Source organism: Anomaloglossus baeobatrachus, chromosome 5, assembly GCF_048569485.1.
Source record: "Anomaloglossus baeobatrachus isolate aAnoBae1 chromosome 5, aAnoBae1.hap1, whole genome shotgun sequence".
In the NCBI taxonomy this organism is placed as follows: Eukaryota; Metazoa; Chordata; class Amphibia; order Anura; family Aromobatidae; genus Anomaloglossus; species Anomaloglossus baeobatrachus.
Window position 1 is genome coordinate 534,973,154 of NC_134357.1, and position 22,326 is coordinate 534,995,479.

Here is a 22,326-nt window from a genome sequence, read left to right on the forward strand (position 1 = left end):
TATGATGTACCATTACGTTATAATTTGCTGTAGTTTGCCAACTTATGTTGTCATGTCAATTTTCCGTGCACCGGAAGGATGGCCAAAGTATCTTTGCCTGCAATATAGTTAATGGATCTTTTGAGGGATTCATTTGAGCGAAGTCATTCGGAGATTTAGATGGAAACCCTGATGTAAGGGCTCAGAGTAAAGCACAGGATAAATGTGATCCAAAATGTTATGTAAAATGTTCCCAATAAAAACTTCAACTCAAGCCACAAAAGAAAACAATATATAGGCGAATATGTCTGGCTCACAATAAAAGTGTAGGTGCCCAGAAAAAATAGTAGACAATCAATTTAGTAATAATTCTGGCACACAGAAAATGAAAATTTATAGAACAACTCTTTGAATGCAAATGTCGTTTATTCATGCAGTAAGTTGATGATAATACATCCGACGTTTCGACCGTACAAAAATGGTCTTTATCAAGGATTGATTTATCTATAGACATAGGAAATATATACAGGAAAAAAAAAGAAAAAATCAATACAGGGTATAACATCAATTGATGCGATTACCTACATTACATACATCATGAACATAGTCATGTGCTGCACACAATAAACATAAGGATATGTGAAAAGGGTTTATGTGAAATGTACAGAAACCTATCCAATTTGGAACAATGCATGATGATAACAACATGAGTACAGCAAGCACCCACCTATATCAACACTGCGATGGTACACGTGCAATGATAGCTGGTCAATACCAGTGAGTATAATGGGATCAAAAACTGTGATCCTAAATATAAATTGCAAAAGAAAAGAAAACCATGTGAAACAGTCATCAAGGAACAATATACATGCATTACATGACGTATCCACAAAATGATTCACAAAAAGCATGTGTACCTCACGTGTCTGTCTGTCGACACTGAAAGGGATGAGAATAACAACCAGACTTGGGTTGACACGTATCAAAGGTTATAGCTAAATGAAAAGCAATGATAATATTATAATCACGGTGTATACAGTGAGCATAAGGAAGTTTTGACTGAGAGAAGCACACTACCTGGATTAATGAGCAGTGCCTTCAAAAGGAACCGTATGGGTAGTTTAGAGTCCCTCACTGAGAGATTCTCAGTTGCCTCCAACAGGCTAAATGCTAAAGAGTGAGAGATATGCCAGAACAAGAACACATATGAGATCATAACATCAGTATGAGATACAACGAGCAGGGAGTATTCAGGTTAAAAACTCCATATTACCTTATTCAAATGTTACTGGACATGTGTTCAAAGGTGCTATTACCATGGGGAAAGGTGCGTACGTCCCTTTAAGTTCTATGAGAAACCATATAACAAGTGTAACTCAATGTGCAGGGAGGCGGAGAAGCACTACTATGGACACATACCTGAGGTGTATGGAACAACCTGCAGCAGGGTGCCCAGTAGGGATAAAGGGGAAATATCTGAGAGAGAGCATAAAACGACATAAGTGGAAATAATGCAGCGTGCCACTAACTACGATCCATAGCGTGACACATACCTGTGAGGTCTGGCATAGGGTATAGGCCCTGTAGGGTGCTGGCATAGGATATGGGCCCCTGGACAATGTGCGGCACTCACCTGGCCGAACCGCCTTATATGCTGCATGTTATCGCGCCCATCTATCTCACTTCATAGAAGTGGAACGCAGCGTGCAGCCCGTGGAGCGCACGCCGCGCATGCGCAGTGCCGTCACCAGCACCGCGCATGCGCAGAGGGCGGACCACCGGGCAGCAAGCAGTGAGGATGGTGAAAGGACGTAAGAGCCTAAGGGGGCGTGTGTATAACAATATAGGCGTGATTGAGCAGTGAACAGGCCTGTGAATTGCACGTAGCCCAAGCGCTGCGCCTGGCTATTAGCACAACGCTCGAGCCGGGCACAGAACACAGGACTTGGTGTATGGCTAGTAACATTGTGAGGGAACAGGGTATATAACGCCTATAGAGTGCCAAGTGACAATTACCAGGTGAAGAAATAACTTTGCTGGTGCCGGTGAGTGAGGGATCAGGTGGAGGGAGCCTATAGAAAAAGGGAAAAAGATATATTAGAACCAAATAAAGGTCAATGTTACTCATTATAATGTCTCCCATACTGAAGTTTTACAAACGGATAAGGCAGACAATAAGGCAATATCATGTATCACACAAAATATGAAAAGACATACTTTAAGAATACTAAAATAAAGACAAAAGGACAACAGGACTACTACCATCAAATATGAAGCATCATCAAGGGTATATAGAAATGAAACGAATCACAATCATATGCACATGTCATGTTCCCTATTCAAGCCCTTGGGTTCCAATGTGTTCAAGGTAAAAATCCAATAAGATTCTCTTTCTTTGAGAGTGCGTATACGATTACCACCTCTTCTAGAGGGAGGAACGTGTTCCAGTACCTGAAACTTAAGTTGGGCAATAGTGTGACCTTGTGTAATGAAGTGATATGGGATTGGTAGAAGGGTTTGTTTACACCGTATAGTAGATTTATGTTTACTAATGCGGTCTCGGATATGCTGGGTAGTCTCCCCCCACATATCCGAGACCGCACGGGCATTTAATTAAATAGACCACAAAGGACGATTCACAGGTGAAAAAACCTCGTATAGAAAAAATACGGCCCGACAGCGGATGAGTAAAGGTGCTACCCCTAGTTAGATTGTTGCACTGAACACAATGAAGACAAGGAAAATTCCCATTTCTGGGAGTACCAAGGAAAATCTGTCTCTGTACGGTTTTGCCAGGACCAATATCCGCCCTAACGAAATTATCACGGAGATTGCGGGGTCTCTTGTTACAAAACAAAGGGGGGGAATGGAATTCTTTTATGTCAGGATAGGCCTTTCCCAGGAGTGGCCAGTGTTTACATATTATGTTCCTAATCAAGGGAGAAAAAGGATGATATGTACTTACACATGTCATACGTGGAGCCGTTTGTAGACTGGTACACGTCCGAGGAGTTCTCCTATCAGCTATATTGGTGGGGTATCCCCTTTGTAAAAATTTATTACTCATCTCTTGAGACCGCTTCTCTCGTTGAACGGGGTCTGACACTATACGTTCAACACGCTTGTGTTGGGAGATGGGAAGTCCCTGTTTTGTGTGACGGGGATGACAGCTGGTGTAATGCAACAGACTATTGCGGTCCGTTGGTTTCACATATAAGTCTGTGCTGAGGGAACCGTCAGATAGAAGCACCATGGTGTCAAGAAAATTGATTCTGTGGCTATCGTGATGGATGGTAAAAGAAAGCCCTTGCTTGAATGAGTTCATGTCCGTGTAAAATTGTGTAAGGGATGTGAGATCACCCCGCCAGATCAGGAATATGTCGTCTATGTACCTTTTCCAACAGACTGAGTGTTCAAGCCATAGAGTATGCTGATAGACGAAGGACTCTTCAAAATATTCCATAAAGATATTTGCATACGGAGGTGCTAAATTTGAACCCATCGCGGTACTGGAACACGTTCCTCCCTCTAGAAGAGGTGGTAATCGTATACGCACTCTCAAAGAAAGAGAATCTTATTGGATTTTTACCTTGAACACATTGGAACCCAAGGGCTTGAATAGGGAACATGACATGTGCATATGATTGTGATTCGTTTCATTTCTATATACCCTTGATGATGCTTCATATTTGATGGTAGTAGTCCTGTTGTCCTTTTGTCTTTATTTTAGTATTCTTAAAGTATGTCTTTTCATATTTTGTGTGCTACATGATATTGCCTTATTGTCTGCCTTATCCGTTTGTAAAACTTCAGTATGGGAGACATTATAATGAGTAACATTGACCTTTATTTGGTTCTAATATATCTTTTTCCCTTTTTCTATAGGCTCCCTCCACCTGATCCCTCACTCACCGGCACCAGCAAAGTTATTTCTTCACCTGGTAATTGTCACTTGGCACTCTATAGGCGTTATATACCCTGTTCCCTCACAATGTTACTAGCCATACACCAAGTCCTGTGTTCTGTGCCCGGCTCGAGCGTTGTGCTAATAGCCAGGCGCAGCGCTTGGGCTACGTGCAATTCACAGGCCTGTTCACTGCTCAATCACGCCTATATTGTTATACACACGCCCCCTTAGGCTCTTACGTCCTTTCACCATCCTCACTGCTTGCTGCCCGGTGGTCCGCCCTCTGCGCATGCGCGGTGCTGGTGACGGCACTGCGCATGCGCGGCGTGCGCTCCACGGGCTGCACGCTGCGTTCCACTTCTATGAAGTGGGATAGATGGGCGCGATAACATGCAGCATATAAGGCGGTTCGGCCAGGTGAGTGCCGCACATTGTCCAGGGGCCCATATCCTATGCCAGCACCCTACAGGGCCTATACCCTATGCCAGACCTCACAGGTATGTGTCACACTATGGATCGTAGTTAGTGGCACGCTGCATTATTTCCACTTATGTCGTTTTATGCTCTCTCTCAGATATTTCCCCTTTATCCCTACTGGGCACCCTGCTGCAGGTTGTTCCATACACCTCAGGTATGTGTCCATAGTAGTGCTTCTCCGCCTCCCTGCACATTGAGTTACACTTGTTATATGGTTTCTCATAGAACTTAAAGGGACGTACGCACCTTTCCCCATGGTAATAGCACCTTTGAACACATGTCCAGTAACATTTGAATAAGGTAATATGGAGTTTTTAACCTGAATACTCCCTGCTCGTTGTATCTCATACTGATGTTATGATCTCATATGTGTTCTTGTTCTGGCATATCTCTCACTCTTTAGCATTTAGCCTGTTGGAGGCAACTGAGAATCTCTCAGTGAGGGACTCTAAACTACCCATACGGTTCCTTTTGAAGGCACTGCTCATTAATCCAGGTAGTGTGCTTCTCTCAGTCAAAACTTCCTTATGCTCACTGTATACACCGTGATTATAATATTATCATTGCTTTTCATTTAGCTATAACCTTTGATACGTGTCAACCCAAGTCTGGTTGTTATTCTCATCCCTTTCAGTGTCGACAGACAGACACGTGAGGTACACATGCTTTTTGTGAATCATTTTGTGGATACGTCATGTAATGCATGTATATTGTTCCTTGATGACTGTTTCACATGGTTTTCTTTTCTTTTGCAATTTATATTTAGGATCACAGTTTTTGATCCCATTATACTCACTGGTATTGACCAGCTATCATTGCACGTGTACCATCGCAGTGTTGATATAGGTGGGTGCTTGCTGTACTCATGTTGTTATCATCATGCATTGTTCCAAATTGGATAGGTTTCTGTACATTTCACATAAACCCTTTTCACATATCCTTATGTTTATTGTGTGCAGCACATGACTATGTTCATGTAGGTAATCGCATCAATTGATGTTATACCCTGTATTGATTTTTTCTTTTTTTTCCTGTATATATTTCCTATGTCTATAGATAAATCAATCCTTGATAAAGACCATTTTTGTACGGTCGAAACGTCGGATGTATTATCATCAACGTACTGCATGAATAAACGACATTTGCATTCAAAGAGTTGTTCTATAAATTTTCATGTTCTGTGTGCCAGAATTATTACTAAACAAAAGAAAACAAGTCTCAAATCGGGTTCATTAGATGTTAATGGAAATATAGTGGGTTTCCACTTTACTGGTTGCACAGAGTCTCTGGAGAGACGATATGCCTCCTCACTATTCAAAAGAAATCTAGCAAAATCTGCCCTCCCAAATGCAATGCCCTTCCTTTCTGAACCCCACAGTGTGACTAAACCACATTTAGCGTCCACATGTTTGGCATTTCTGTAGTGAAGAGAATTTAGGGGGTCTGTGTTTCCAGAAGCAAGAGCTGAGCACAAACCTTGTCTCGAAGAGTGAAATAGCACTTCTTCCCTCCCAGGTCTCTCACTGCTTGACCAAACAGTACTTTAGAACCACATATGGGGTGTTGCCACATTCAACAGAAATTGTGCATGAAATTTTGGCACCATTTTTACTTATTTCCCTTTGTGCAAATGTAAAATCTGGGGCTTAAACATCATTTTAATGGTAAAAATGTAATTATTTTTTTCCTCACTGTCCAATAGTATAACATTTTGTGACTCTCCTGTACTGTTAATATGCTCATTGCACTCCTAAATGAATATATTAAGGGGGGTACTTTGTAAAATTGAGTTACTTTTGGGGGGGGTTCTGCTTTTCTAACAAGCTCTGCCAATGTGACATGGCACCCCTAAACCATTACAGAAAAATCTGCAACCACTATGGCAATCCTTTCCTTCTGACCCTTGTGCTGTGTCTCATAAGTACCGTATTTTTCGGACTATAAGACGCATCAGACAATAACCACCCTGGTTTTAGAGAAGGAAAATAGGTAAATAAAATTTTAAGCAAAATATGTGGTCATGGCACGTTGTTATGGAGCGAGTATCTGCTGCTGACACTATTATGGGGGTAATGTCCCCAAATTCTCTACTATAAGGTACCCCATCCTGATAATTATCCTCCTGCCTTGTGTATATCTATGTCCCACATCCTGGTATAGCCCCATCTTGCTATATACTGTCATCCTGGTATGTGCTCCCATCCTGCTATTTACCCCCATCATCCTGCTCCTATACCCCCATCATCCTGCTCCTATACCCCCATCATCCTGCTCCTATACACCCATCATCCTGCTCATATACCGCCATCATCCTGCTATATGCCATCATCCTGCTCATATACCCCCATCATCCTGCTCATATACCCCCAACCTGCTATATGTCCTGCATCCTGTGGCACACAAAAAAAAAGTTTACACTCCCCTTTCCTCGCTCCACGCAGCATCACTCCTCCTCCATTTGTGCCGGCAGCGCTGTGTTGAGCCGACCACGATCCCTGCAGCATCGTGTTGTCCTCCTGTCTGTGTCGGCGCGGCCGTGTGGACACGTGCGCACAGCGATGACGTCATCGCTGTGAGCACCGCTAGTTTCCACACAGCCGCGGCCGGCAGACAGGAGGACATTGCGGTGTGGCAGGGGAACGGTGAGTACATTGATTCACTACACCCCACGCTGATGATGATGCACGGGGGGCAGTGAATACAGCCGCACATGATCACTCCAGGCTCTAATTGCCAGGGGTGATCACGCGAGCTGGCTGTTTACTATGCACGCGTCCCCACCCATCATCCCGCCCACCTGTCAGCGCCGGCTTCAGCGCTGAGAGATGGGCGGGAGGATGGGCGTGCATATGTAATGATCTGTATGAAGAAGGAAACCTGACTGCAAACAGCCGCTGTGCCGGAAAAGTTTATTTAGGATATTTTTCCAGAAGTGCAGGTCTCCTCTCGCCTATTTTACCTGCACGTATGGAAAAATATCCTAAATAAACTTTTCTGGCACAGCGGCTGTTTGCAATCAGGTTTCCTATTTCATACAGACCATTGAGATTTGCCTTTCTTTCCTGACTGGCACGCTGCATCCGGAGACTTTACAGCGCTTTAACCTCATCCTCTGCACGGGTGTCCGAACCACAAGGTAACCTGAGGGCTGGCGGTGCAGGACTTTTTCTTTGTTTGTAGTGCATATGTAATGAGCGGGCCCACGTGGTCTTGGCAGGCGCTGCTGCAGGCTGCTCGTGCCCCCGATGACCAGCTCCACCGCACCCTCATTCCCCGCAGCCCTATATTCAGACCATAAGACGCACCCCCCACTTTCCCCCAACATTTGGGGGGAAAATAGTGCGTCTTATAGTCCGAAAAATACGGTAGTTTTCGACCACATTTTGGGTATCTGCCTACTCAGGAAAGATACTTAACAGATTGGACTATTTGTTTTTTCCTATTAGCCCTTTGAAAATTAAAAACTAATGTAACATTGTTGTGGAAAAAATTGTAATGTCTCATTTTCACAGCTCCATGTTAAACAATTCTGTGACTCATATAAGGGTTAAAAATGGTTCATCTCCATACCAAGCCCTGCCATGTACCCACGCAGTAATTTCTGACCATAAATAAGGTATTTGTGTACTCAGGAGATATTGTACAACAAATTGTGTGGTCCATTGTCTCCTGATACTCTTGTGAAAATGAAAAATTTTGGGCTAAGCAGCATGTCTTTTGGAAAAAATGTAAAAATTGCTGGCATATTCGCCTTACCTGGCAGTATCCAGTAGATGGAAGCCTTCACGCTGCTGACTGGTGGTGCTCACTCACAAAAGCGAAAATCCAGGTAAATGTTCGTAAAAGAGGCATAGGACACTCACTGTGGCAATGCGGCTTATTTTATTCAGATAAAATACATAGAAGGCAGGGGGGGGAATGTTGAGGTGGACACAGAGGACGACAGCACTGTTTCGCGCCACACTGGGTGCTTCGACAGATCCACTCATCTGATCTGTTGAAGCGCCCGGTGTGGTGCGAAACAGTGCTGTCGTCCTCTGTGTCCCCCTCAACATTTCCCCCCTGCCTTCTATGTATTTTATCTGAATAAAATAAGCTGCATTGCCACGGTGAGTGTCCTCTGCCTCTTTTATGAAAATTCAAATGCTGCTCTTTCCCTTCTGAGCCTTTCCGTGCACCCAAACAGTAGTTTCCAACCACAGATAGGGTATCGGCGTACTCAGGAGAAATTGCACAACAAATTGTGTGGTCCATTTTCTAATGTTACCCCTGTGAAAATGAAATCTTTTGGGGCTAAAGCAATATTTTTGTAGAAAATAACTAATTTTTCATTTTTTGATTCTGCTTTATTTTAATTCATTTTGAAGCACTATTTATTATTTTTAGTGGTATGAATATCCATTTTAACCCTTGACCACTCCGGTATTATTCTTTTATCATTTTTTTCCTTCCATTCTTTCAAGAGTCATAACTTTTTTTTATTTTTCCATCAACATAGCTGTATGAGTGCTTGGTTTTTTTTTTTCAGGACGAGTTGTACTTTGGAATTAAACCACTAATATTACCATACAGTGTATTGTAAGGCTATGTGCGCACTTTGCGTTTTTTCATGCGTTTTTGCAGCGTTTTGAACTGCAGCGTTTAAATGCAAAAATGCATGCGTGAGGCAGGAGGTCGGTGAGCAGCTGGTCGGCGGGGACGGTGAGGCTATGTGCGCACGTTGCGTATTTACATGCAGTTACACTGCGATCTGCACTGCAGCGTAACTCCATGCGTCCTATGAAGATTATGCAGGAGATGTGTGCACGTGGCGTATTAGAGCGCAGCGCTTCGGCTGCTGCCCGAAGCGCGCGTTCTAAGAAGTGACATGTCACTTCTTTCCTGCGCTCTGCATGCAGTCCCCACACCAGCATCCGCCGCTCTTACACTGCCGGCTCCCTGTTCCCTGTACTCCTAGCCACATTACACATCGGGTTAATTACCCGATGTGTACTGTGGCTACGTGTGCAGAGAGCAGGGAGCCGGCACTGACAGCGTGAGAGCGGCGGACGCTGGTAACGAAGGTAAATATCGGGTAACCAAGGTAAGGGCTTCTTGGTTACCCAATGTTTACTGTGGTTACCAGCGTACGCAGAAGCCGGCTCCCGCTGCCTGCACATTTAGTTGTTGTTCTGTCGCTGTCACACACAGCGATGTGTGCTTCACAGCGGGAGAGCAACAACTAAAAAATGGCCCAGAACATTCAGCAACAACCAGCGACCTCACAGCAGGGGCCAGGTTGTTGCTGGATGTCACACACAGCAACATCGCTAGCAACATCGCTAGCAACATCGCTGCTACATCACAAAAGTTGTTCATTAGCAGCGATGTTGCTAGCGATGTTGCTTAGTGTGACGTGGCCTTAACTGATACTAATATAAACTGATCTACTGCAGATAACGTGTAAATACACAAGGTACACAGATGTAATCATATGAACTCTAAGTGACGTCACTTCTCATACTAAAACTCCAACCACATATAAACCATGGAGAAATTTGTTGGCAAGAACTCTGTTACAACATCAGGGAAGGGCAACAGAGTACAAAAGCACGGACAAAGCACACTATCACCGACGAAAGTGGCCTCTGAGACTGACCCTGACTCCCCTCAATCCACAGCTCAAGCTATCACTGATCTGTTAATGCCGGTGGTGGATGGACGACTGGCAGCCTTTCAATCCTCCCTAGATGTCATCGTCACCCAAGTTAATGCTCAGGGTGCGAGGCTCACAGATGCAGAACAGAGAATCTCTGACCTAGAGGACACGCCCAGAGAGCTTAAGGAGAAAATGGAGGACAGGAATAAAGTCATTAATGAGCTGTTAAATATAGTTGATGACCTAGAAAATAGGTCTTGTTAAGTTGACCCCTGGATGGGTCACAACTGTTGCCAGTGATGACCGAATGCGGAGAGGGTCCCGGTCACCCCCTCGGCTTCTCTCAACCTCAATGAGATACAGACAGACAATGGTATCTGCACATAAGGCTAGAGTGTGCGCTCTGAACTGAACTGAAGTTTATTGTACATACAGGTTTTTATCAAGCTAATAGGGGCGTAGCTATGTCGCGTACAAAGGCATAACTTTCGTTTCTCGGCAAAGCATAAGTAAGTTTCACTTCTCAGCAAAGCGAAAGTCTTGTTCCTTAGCAAAGCATTTGTCCTTGGCTAAGCACAAGTCTTATCTCTGTCCTTGGGAAGACATAACTTTCTCAGCGTCTAGAGTCTGTTTGTGCTCTTTTGCAAGCAGCGTGAATTTCTGTGAATTTCTATCCAATTAGAGTTAACTCTTTCCTCACAATCCCCCCTTTGGCGTGTGTGATGGGACTGGGTCCTATCGAGAAGCTGGAATAGCAGGCTGGTCACCGGATGCTGTCCAAGCCGCGGGTTGCCTGGGGATGTGAAGTCTTCAAATCCACATCCGTCCACCAGGTACTGAGCCTGCATACCTCCCGATAAGAGTCACATCATAATACGCCAAGGTGATTCTATGGGAAAGAGCAGAAGAAAAGTATATGTTCGAAATTTCATATTGGTGCTGAATAATCACTGTATTTGCATTTCTTCAAGCAGCAGGAAAATAAAGCCATTAACAATTTAAACACTACATAGGCAACTAATAGAGTAGCACTTGGAATACTGATTGCAATATCCCCATTAACCATCCTTCTATTCCCTTAAACCAGTTTGCGGGGTTGAACATTGAGAAGGTATTGCTCCACCAAGCATCTGAGCTCCTGAGTACCACCTCCTCATCATGTTTTTTCCTCAGCTTTTCTATCTTGGTTAGACTGGCTTGCGCTTTTAGGGTTCCTTTTGGATCTATGTAGTGACAACAGCTGGAACCTATTATCTGGCACATCCCCCCCCCTTGGGCCACTGTGAGGTAATCCAGTACCAAAGTATGTTGGTTGGTTACAATGATTAATTGTCTCTGTATGGCAATGGTACTATTTACTGCTTGGAGAACCTCGAAAATTTGATCGTCAAGATAGTCGATGCTTTCCACCAGCTTATCATACATCTGCATTACCATAGGGTAGAGAAGAAGGGTACTGAAAAATTTGTTGACGTGGCTCATTTAAACTACATGGGGTCGGCCACTAGGCCTGTCTTTATCTGCTGCTCTCTTTACCAGTAGGTGGAGAGGCATTTTTCCTGCCGGTATATCAGTAGTATTGATAATGAAGGTGGCAGGTGTCAAACGGGCTAGGGTGCAAGTGCCATTTACTCCCACTGGTAGCCATTTATAGGCGTTGTAGCCACAAATCCAGTAGGTTTGTGGCGGGAGATCCCAATTGGCAGAATGTTGTAGTATAAGTCTATGTACTATATCTATAAAGGCTGATACGTTTTTCAGCATACACCATCCGGGAAGTTGGCCTAGGCCTACAATACCGTGCGGACTGTTCACCACAGGTTTCTCGGCCAGGCACATATGGGTCAGAATCATTGCACCATAAATTTCCGGGTTTGGAATAACAAGTATCATTTGTGCCTTCTGCAAACAATGAATTGTATGCCCACCTGTGGTCATGCAGATGTCTCTCTAACAGCAAGGGTTTAAATGCATCTGTACTGTCAGAGGTTCGCCCAAAATTTATTTTAATTCCTTCCGTTGGAATATTGCCCATAGTAATTGTTTTTGTGAAATTATGGGGTACCCAGCTATTTCCCTTAAAGACTAAATATTGTTGGGTTCCGGGAAGCCCGGTAGTAAGGTTGCCTTGCCACCAGGGGAAATCTACCCATCCTACTATTGGTATGGGTACACTAGTGTTCCACAATTTTTGATACTTTGTGTCATTGACTGATGAATATTGAAACAGCCTCCCCATTGGAACACCTCGTTTATTGGTACTGGTATAGCTAAGTAAGGCATGGAGGAGGCTGTCACAGGTGCGTGTGTACATATCCAACAATCTGTGACCTCACGTTTTTCTGTTAACACTTCATGGTGGGTCTCAAATGAATTCTGCCTTGGTGTCAAAGGCCCCAGAAATGAGGTACACATAGAAATACTTATCAGCAGTATTAGATCTTCTTGCAGTGACTGGCATGGACCCATGTCGATCTTCCCTCTAGTTTGACGGAGGTTGGTTTAGTCAGCTGGACAGTCTTCGAATCGTGGCTCGAGGGTTTTTCTCATGTGCTTCTTCAGGTAGACCCGGTCACCAGGCTTTAGGGAGTGGGTTCCTGGAACGGCATCAGGATCGGGTAGAGAAGAATAGACTCTTTGGTGGGTTTCAGTTAGTCTCTGCTGCAGGGAGACAACATAAGATGTTAGGCTATCACATTGCAGGTGTAATTCCTGCGGGAAGTAGCATCCTAATCTGGGGGCACTTCCAAAAAGTATTTTGAATGGTGAGAGCCTGTGCTTTCCCTGCGGGGTGGTCCTTATAAAGAGCTATGGGGAGACATTCTGTCCATGGTCTACCAGTCTCCTCCATTGCCTTGGCTAGTTTGAGCTTTAGAGTTCCATTTAACCTTTCTACTTTCCCTGATGACTGTGGGTGGTAAGGTGTGTGTAAGGCTGACTGAATGCCTAACAGGGAACAGGTATTCTGGAAAATTTGTCAAGTAAAATGGGTTCCTCGGTCTGACTCTATGACTTCGGGGAGTCCAAACCGGGGTACCAGCTCACAGGCTAATTTCTTTGCTGTGATTTTGGCCGTGGCTGAGCTGACAGGGTAGGCCTCTGGTGATCCTGAGAAGAGGTCTACACAGACAAGTACAAACTCGTAGGTGCCATGTCTTGGCAGTTGGATATAGTCTATTTGTACTCTTTGGAATGGGGCAAACGTCTTTGGCATGTGTCTTTGTGGGGTTTTTGTTAGCTGGCCTGGATTATGCTGTTGACAGATGTGACAAGCTTTTATTCTCTGGGAGGCGTATTGTCTGAACCCGGGGGCTACCCAATGAGGTTGCATCTGGTTCATGATTGAATTTGTGCTACCGTGCGTAGGGTAGTGGAGTATTTGTAAAATTGCAGGGAACCAACTGCGTGGCAGGACGGAAAGTCCGTTTAGGCGCCAAATCCCCTCCACTTTTTGTGCCCCCTTGGCCAGCCATCCGGCCTTTTCTTCCTCAGAGGCGTTTTCCTGTGTCTCAGAGAGGTTCTGCGTGTCTTCCTCCGTCATTGACACTGTTTCCGTCTCCTTCAAAGGAAGTAAGGCTGCTTGTTTTGCTGTTTGGTCGGCCAAGTGATTTCCCCTAGCCTCGGGTGTTTGGGCCTTGGTGTGGGCAGCAACCTTTATGATTGCCAATTGCTTTGGTTACAAGGCTACTTCCATTAGTTTTTTCACTGACGCTCCATGCCTGATGGGATTTCCTGCCGCTGTGAGGAATCCTCTAGTTTGCCAGATAGTGCCAAAATCGTGCACAATGCCGTGTGCATAGGCTGAGTCCGTGTAGATGTTCGCTGTTCATTCTTCCAGAAACTCAATTGCCCAAATAAGGGAGAGAAGTTCTGCTTCTTGGGTAGATATGTGCGGAGGTAGTGGTTGCTTGGTTATGACTTCATGTAGGGTTACTACCGCAAATCCAGTGTGAAATTTGCCTGTTTCGTCGGCATATCTACTACCATCCACAAAAAGTTCGAAGTCTGGATTTGCCAGTGGTGGTGTTTGAATATTGTGCAGGGTCTTCACCTCATGTTGGATGAGTTCCTGACAATCATGGTCGAATGGTGCACTGTTACGTTTGTCACTCTCTTCCTCTGTCCCCCCTTCTAAACTGGTGAAGATCAGAAGATCAGCAAGGTTTAGACTGGTAACTCGAGCGAATTAGATGTTTGGGGGTAGCAACAGTGCACATTGAAGTCTGACTTGTCTTGCCATGGAGAGGTGTTTCAGCTGCAGTTGGTTGAGAACAGCATAGATATCATCGCTGGTAAGGATGGTGGTCGGGAAATCAAGTGAGATTTCAGATGCTTTCTGCAGTATGTTTGAAACTGCTGTGATAGCACGAACACAGGTTGGTGCTGCCCTGGTGACGTTGTCGAATTGAGAGGTGTAGTACCCGATGATATGATGTTTTTCTGTCTTCTGGGTGAGTACTCCTACGGCAAATCCTTGAAGCTCTGCTACGAACAGGTAAAAGTTGAGGTCATAATTTGGTAGTGCCAAAGCAGGCACATCAATCACTAGGTCCTTGAGCTGTTGGAAGCTGTGTTAAGCTTCTTCTGTAAGGAAGAATAGAACATTCTTGGTGCAATCATATAATGGTTGCATGAGTAATGACGCATTGGGAATCCATTGTCTGCAGAATATTAGTCCTAAAAATCCTCTGAGTTGCTTGAGGTTCCCAGGGATGCTTGCTTTCCTGATCACTTCTTGTCTGTCCGGGATGAGATGTTTTTGTCCTGCAGAGAGGCAATGACCCAGAAAAGTGACCTTTGTCTTGCAGAATTGTAACTTGCCGTTACTCGCTTTGCATCCTGATTCTGCTAGGAAGATCAGAAGATTTATTGAAGCCTTTTTACATTTTTCTTCACTTGGACAGTAGAGTAGTAAGTCATCCACGTACTGAAGAAGGACACAGTGGTCAGGGGGCTGCCAGCCTTGAAGGACACTACTCATAGCCTGAGTACATAGAGTAGGGGAATGCTGCATCCCTTGTGGCAGCATTGTCAACGTGTATAAAGGGACCTCTGGCATCTCTATCCCATGCTGCCCCAAGTCAGGCAGTCTTTTCTTCCTGACTCTCGGGTTGGTTATGAATATCCCTCTTTTTCTTTCTACAGTCTCTGATCACGTGTCCGTTTTTCCCACAATAGTAGCAGATCGGTCCTTTTTTTCTTGTGACTTCTCGCTGACCGTCTACTGCCGCTATGACAACTTTCTTGGTCCTTTTATCCTTTGCGTCGGTTTCTAAACCACTTGCTTTGTTGACTAGAAGATCTATATCTTCCATGTTTCTCTATTCGAGGCAGCACTCTTTCAACCTATCTAACCTATGTATTCCATCCATGAAGGATCTTACCATGAGGCGAAGTTTTGCACCCGCTTGTAAGTCCAGCCCTTCATCTGCGAATGACCACATCAATCTGTAGTAAAATGAGTTGACTTTTTCCACAGGACCTTGGTGCACTGGTCCCATTGTGCCCTTATTCCTTTGCTCCTGGGCGCAGAAAAGATTGAGTCTTCTCATGAAGTCTTTGCCGGATGCCACAGTCCGGGTATCATCCGGAACATTCGCTGCCAGATGAGCAGTAAGTTTGGCATACATTTCAGGGGACATTTTGACTCTACATAAACCCTCCATGTCCAACCAGGTGCTCCGGTAAGAGACCTGTATTTGGTTCAAGTAACGTGAAAAACTGACGGGGTTTCGAGTCGGGTCAGGAGTATTTTGTAGGAAAGCCATCTGTTCGGCAGGAGTCCAAGATACATATATATCACGGGGAATTGGATCCCTGGCAGCATTTGGATGTGCTGGGTCTTCGGGTGGTGTTATGAGGATTCTTCTTTCCACTACGGGATAAAGAGGTGCTGGTGCTGTGGCTTGTTTATAATGTGGGGTTCCACAAGCCAGGCATGTTTCTCTCTAATCTGGGTTTTGTTGGCCACAATTGGTGCAGGTCCATCCCTGAGATCCTGCTGTTTGTGGGGTCGTTATATGAATAGTTGGTGGGTACGGGGGAGGCTCAAGATCCTTATTAGCCTTTTTCTCAGTTTCTTCCCAGGTTTCTGATTCTTCATGATATATCCAACCTTGATCGTGGGCTGTCTTTGCCATGTCAGAAAGAATTCTGACCACTCCAGTCCAAGATTTGTCTATTACTCCTGCTCGGGTAGTTCTTATCTTGTCCCATTTGTTGGGGTCTAGTTGGCCCTTCCCCTTCAATCCAAATGTTTTAAAAACCTCCCTGGACTGACTAGCTATGCTTTTATCATGGTAGCACGTAATGAGATGCGGCAGGGTGCGTCCAGTTCTGTCCTTTGATATTCCTTGACCCATTCTCCGTCTATTTTCTTCAGCTTTTAGACCCTTGAACGTCCCTTGGACTAGCCTCACCTATCCTGGAAGTACCCGGAGGCGGACTCCTTTTTCTCTATTCCTACTTAAGGTGGTGTCCTAACTTTGTTTAGAGGGGGCTGAGTATGGAGAATGGTCCTGGGGTACCCTTCTTATGGTGGAGATATATTCTATATCCGATAAAAACAGCAAACCATGGCTATACCACCTAACACCAGGATGATGAACATCACTCCAAAAGACAGAACAGACACACTATTCCCTTAGCAACACTCACTATCTATGACGGTCGACAAGGACAAAAGCACAGAAAAAACATCTACTGGCAAGAGTTCTTTCTTTCAGAGTTCAGAAGTGACCCGCCAATTACCCAGTTTTTACTCAGTGTCCCTCTTGCAGCAGTGAAGAAAGAGGAGGACAGAGATGGGTAGCAAAAGAGCAGAAAAGATTTCAACTCTTACCTGGCCAGGTGTTTTTGGTCCCCACGTCCGGTCACCTCGTCCTCGGGATGGCAAGACGGTCCACTGGATCCTGGGGGAGGTATGCGGGTCCCTGTTCGGGCGCCAGAAATGTTAAGTTGACCCCTGGATGGGTAACAACTGTTGCCAGTGATGACCGAATGCGGAGAGTGTCCCGGTCACCCCCTCGGCTTCTCTCAACTTCAATGAGATACAGACAGACAATGGTATCTGCACATAAAGCTAGAGTGTGCGCTCTGAACTGAAGTTTATTGCCAGTGATGCATTGTATTGATATTGTACATACAGGTTTTTATCAAGCTAATAGGGGTGTAGCTATGTCATGTACAAAGGCATAACTTTCGTTTCTCGGCAAAGCATAAGTAAGTTTCACTTTTCAGCAAAGCGAAAGTCTTGTTCCTCGGCAAAGCATTTGTCCTTGGCTAAGCACAAGTCTTATCTCTGTCCTTGGGAAGACATAACTTTCTCAGCGTCTAGAGTCTGTTTGTGCTCTTTTGCAAGCAGCGTGAATTTCTATCCAATTAGAGTTAACGCTTTCCTCACAGTCCCGACGCAATAATCTGCGATTGGTGGGTCTTCTTGAATCAATCCAGCAATCTGAACTTCTGAATATCACATCTGAATGGCTGCCCAAAGCCCTAAACCTGGAGTTACAATCGGGCAAAATAGCTGTGGAAAGAGTACATTGGGTGGGACCACCCAGGATAGACAGCAAAGACAGACCTCGACCAGTCATATTCAAAGTACTGGACTTCCAGGATAAGACCAAGCTGCTGGCGGCCTTCAGGAGGAATCGGACCCTGACATGTGACAACAACAAGCTTCTTTTATTTCAGAACTTCTCGGCAGACTTGATAGCAAAGCGTAGAGCCTTTGGTCCTGCGTGCAAAGCCCTGCTGGAAAAGAACATCGGGTTCACTCTCCAATACCCAGCAATCCTTCGGTTCAGTACAGAAGGACAATCGTGGGTGTTCAAGGATCCCGTTCTTGCTGAGAAACCTCTACAAGCAACAGGTGGAGCATCACAAGTCGTCAATCTGGATAGTTAAAAATGTGACGTCATGATCTTCTCATTATAAGTACCTACATGTTTTGGTTTGTTATAATTGCAACATTTTCCTGCGGGGTAAAGAATTGCAATGCATTTGGTAACCTTAGGATAAAGTTAAAGGGGAAAAGGGAACTCTGCGTGCGTACCTACGAAACACCTGTTAGAGGGATTACCGTGCCTACTCGCTGGGATGGGTGGGGAGTCCCAAGTAGAGATGAGCGAACCGGTCCCGGTTCGGCTCGAGGTCAGTTCGTCGAACGGAGGTCTCGTTCGAGTTCGGTTCGTCGAACCGAACTCGAACCGCATAGGAAACAATGGCAGGCAATCACAAACACAGAAAAACACCTAGAAAACACCCTCAAAGGTGTCCAAAAGGTGACAAACAACTCACAACACAACACAAACACATGGGAAAGTGACAAGGACATATACTCATGCGAAAACAAAAGAGCTGGACAAGGAAAAAGAGAAGGACACACAGATATATGAGTATATGCAAGGAAACGTCGATGCCATTACTGTGCAACTTGAGCCCTGCTCATTTTAGGCTTCCAATCTGGATAAATTGCCTGAGCTTGCCATGTACGCCTTGGGGATCTTGTCGTGTCCTGCAGCCAGCGTTCTCTCGGAACCTGTCTTCAGTGCTGCTGGGGGTCTGCTGGCAGATAAGCACACGTGTCTGTCCACTGACAATGTGGACATGGCTCTCAGAGGACTTTTCTTCCCCTGGGTCAGCCAGGGGAGGCGAAAGGCACGCGTATTTTTGAGAGTGCTTCATGCAAAGCATCTTTTTCTTTTTCAAAAGGGGGGTCAACTGATGCCAGTCAAGTGGGGTGTGTGTGGCCCACTTAGTGGCAACGAGGGAGACTGTGGTTGGAGTCCCCTCGCTGTGTTTGTAAAAGAACCAAGATGAACAAGTCATGGCTCTCAGAGGACTTTTCTTCCCCTGGGTCAGCCAGGGGAGGCAAAAGGCACGCGTATTTTTGAGAGTGCTTCATGCAAAGCATCTTTTTCTTTTTCAAAAGGGTGGTCAACTGGTGCCAGTCAAGTGGGGTGTGTGTGGCCCAATTAGTGGAAATGAGGGAGACTGTGGTTGGAGTCCCCTCGCTGTGTTTTACATGATTTTCGAAGGGCATGACATGCCTAAGAGGTTGAGTTTCATCATCTGCAACTTGTTGGCAACAGAAAGGCTGCCTTTACACCCTTTTGAGACCGAGGATTTTCGAGACCTTATGCCCATTGCAGCGCCCCAAGAGCCGATGGCCAGTCGTCACTCCTTCTCCAAGAAAGGTGTGCCCGCGCTACCACAGCAGGTCGCACACAACCTCACCGATTCCTTGAGAAACTCTGTGTGTGACAGGGTGCATTTCACCACAGATACTTGGACCAGTAAGCATGGACAGGGGAGTTACATGTTGCTGACTGGGCACTGGGTAACTGTGGTGAGAGATGGAGAAGGGTTTGCTGTACAAGTCTTGCCATCCCCACGACTTGTGTGTCAATTCTTCCTCTGTATGTACAAGTTCCTCCACTGCTTCTGCCTCCTCCAACCTCGTGTGGGTTCTCCACCTCGGCCCAAACCCTGTGTGGTCAGGCCACCCTTCCTTGTAACTGTGCCCAAGGAATCCCACACACGTCCTTACTATGCTGGCAGCACAGCTCAACAGCATGATGCGGTCGACTCTTTACTTAGAAATGTCTGGGAAATGTGAGTCACACCGCTGAGGAGTTGTGGACGGTAAGCTCTGGAGAGTGAGACCGAGTTTCATCAATGGTTGTCTCCACTCAACCAGCAGCCAGGGAAGGTCGGGTGCGACAATGATGCAAACCAGTCTGCGACCCTTCTTCAGGGCAATGTGACACACATGCCTTGTATGGCTCACGTGTTGAACCTGGTTGTCCAGCAATTTTTAAAACACTATCCCGGCCTACATGGCCTTCTGCAGAGGGCACGGTGTAACGCCTGCCTGGATCGACACACTCAGATGGGCTGTAAAGGATAGGCTAGAGGCAAGCCACTCACCAAGCTGGACACCCAGAACCCTGAAACCCTTTAACCCCTATACAGTGATTTGGAATTACACAGGGCCCAAGTTGATCAATACCTGTGGAAGGCTGCAGTTCCAGAGAATGGTAGTCATGCAGGGTCAAAAACATTAATTGAGGAAGAGGAATAGAATGGGATGGCCAGGACTTAATCAGAAAACAAGCAGCGGTGAAATGCGGATCGGCCAACGAGGTACATAAACAGCAAGCAGGAAAAGTAGTCAGTAACAAGCACACAAAATCATAAAACTGAACTGGGGGTAACAGTAACAAGAGGTTCATAGCTTTGTCTGGCAGTGGTCTGCAGACAGGAGGGGCCTAAAAAAGGGTGTGGTGTCTTCCCATTGGTTGTAGCTGAATGATGGTACTTCATCTGTGAGATACCCACCACCTACATTCAGCCTGTGGTTCTGTATCTGTCAAGGTAACGCAACCCAGTGGGTGACCATAACCTGCGTCCACCTGCGCCGCTGGCATCGACTCCTTTCCCATCATCAGCACTATGCACGAAAGGAACACGTTGTCACCTGGCGACCGGAGTACAAATTGATTGAGTGGACTACGTTGGTGACTTAACAGCCGTGTGCTGCAATGATGCAAACCTGTCTGCGGCCCTTCGGCAGGGCAAAATGACACACGTGCCTTGTATGGCTCACGTGTTGAATCGGATTCTCCAGCAATTTTTAAAATACCATCCCGGCCTACATGGCCTTGTGCAGCGGGCACGCTGCTATGTGCTCACTTTCATCCTTCGCACCCAGCAGCTCAACAACTTTCATCGCTCCTGAAGTTTTAGGGTCTGGCGGTTAAACGCCGGAAATGCGATGTTCCGACACGCAGGAATTGGAATCTGCACATGTTGCAGCGTCTGTGGCAGCACCGCAGAGCCCTGCTGAAATACGGTCTGACGTATACCCTGGGCTAATTTGATCCAGAGGTGGTGCAGATCACGCTGCTGGAGTGGTGTCAGATCAAGGACCTATGCACCCTTCTACACAGTTTACAAATGTCGACGAAGATGTTTAGCACTGGCGATGCCATTCTCAGCGTGACAATTCTGGTCATCTACAAGATGGAGCACACTGTAAGCATTATTCGGAGTCAGGTGTTGGTCCAAGAGGAAGGGGAGGACGTACAGGAGGAGTCATATGCAGAAGGGATAATAAGATCTACAAGGTCCAGACGGTGAGCGGCACCTAGGCGGCAGTCATGGTGGGGGAGAGGGAATAACAAGGGCGCATAGTATCAGCAAAAATTGTTGAGGAAGGTGCAGGAGCCCATGAAGAAATGGAGGACGAACTGGCGATGGGCATGGAAGACTCAGCAGATGAGTGAGAGCTTGCTCACATTTCGGTTGTGCGAGGTTGGGGGGAGAGGGCAGAGGAAGGAGGTACGATTCTCACCTCTCTGCCACCAACACACCAAGGACTTGGTCCTCCTGGATGCACAAGACACATGAGCGCCTTCTTGCTGCACTACCTACAACATGACCCTCGGATTGTACGAATTCGAAGTAATGCTAACTACTGGGTTGCCACACTGTTAGATCCCCGGTACAAGACAAAATTTGGCGAAATAATTCCTGCCATAGAAAGGGACGCACGTATACAGGAGTATCTGCAGAAGGTGGTACGGATTCTTAGATCTGCTTTTCCAGTAAACACCAGTGCTGCACAGAGTGAATCTCAACGCTTTGTCATGGATAGAAGGAAATGGTCTTTTACTTGTCCACATCTGAGGGACTGAGGGCTGGCTGCTGTGCTGAGATGGCATTGAGTACGGTGTCCCTGCAGAGTTACACTTTTGGTCATATACCAAATGAGTTGAAAAAGGACAGATGCTGGTGGAAAGGGGAACAGTTGTGTTGGAAAGGGGAAAAAAGTTTTTGTCGTGGGTTTGGTGGTTAAGCAAAAGTAACATTTGATGAAGAAACACCATCTGTTACGGTGGGACTGGCAGATTTGGATAAGGTGGTATATACTATGTTACCGCTATATAACGAAAATTAATAAGAAAAGAAAGAGAAAGGTATATATCCCCATCAGCAGTCAATGTCCACTGTGCTCCCAGATGGAAAAGGAGAGGTTGGCAACTGGAAGGTTAGGTGGAGGATACAGATCTGTGTGGCTATGAAACTAATAGTTGCCTGAACCGAGTTAGACGCCACTCGGATCTGGAGACTGGGAGCCCTGTTAGCGTCACAGGATCCACACGCCCACCCAGCCCAGGAACTCCCTGTTAACATCACAGGGGCCATTGAGTACGCTGACCGTGTGCATTGGGGCCACACCTGTGGACAGCAGGCGCATCAGCAGCAGCAGGCCTGTTAATGCCACTGGGCTGCACAAGCAGGACTTGTAGTACAGGAG

At 45.8% G+C, this 22,326-nt stretch overlaps 2 protein-coding genes and 1 pseudogene across 2 annotated transcripts in view; 2 read left to right on the forward strand and 1 right to left on the reverse strand.

The window, feature by feature from the left end:
• Positions 1-22,326, forward strand: part of LOC142312172 (uncharacterized) — a 197,891-nt gene that overhangs the window by 137,295 nt on the left and 38,270 nt on the right. The gene's annotated exons all lie outside the window — the stretch shown is intronic.
• LOC142312147 (uncharacterized) overlaps positions 1-22,326 on the forward strand; it is an 80,899-nt gene that overhangs the window by 25,993 nt on the left and 32,580 nt on the right. The window lies entirely within an intron of this gene.
• Positions 11,019-12,470, reverse strand: LOC142310556 (uncharacterized; annotated as a pseudogene).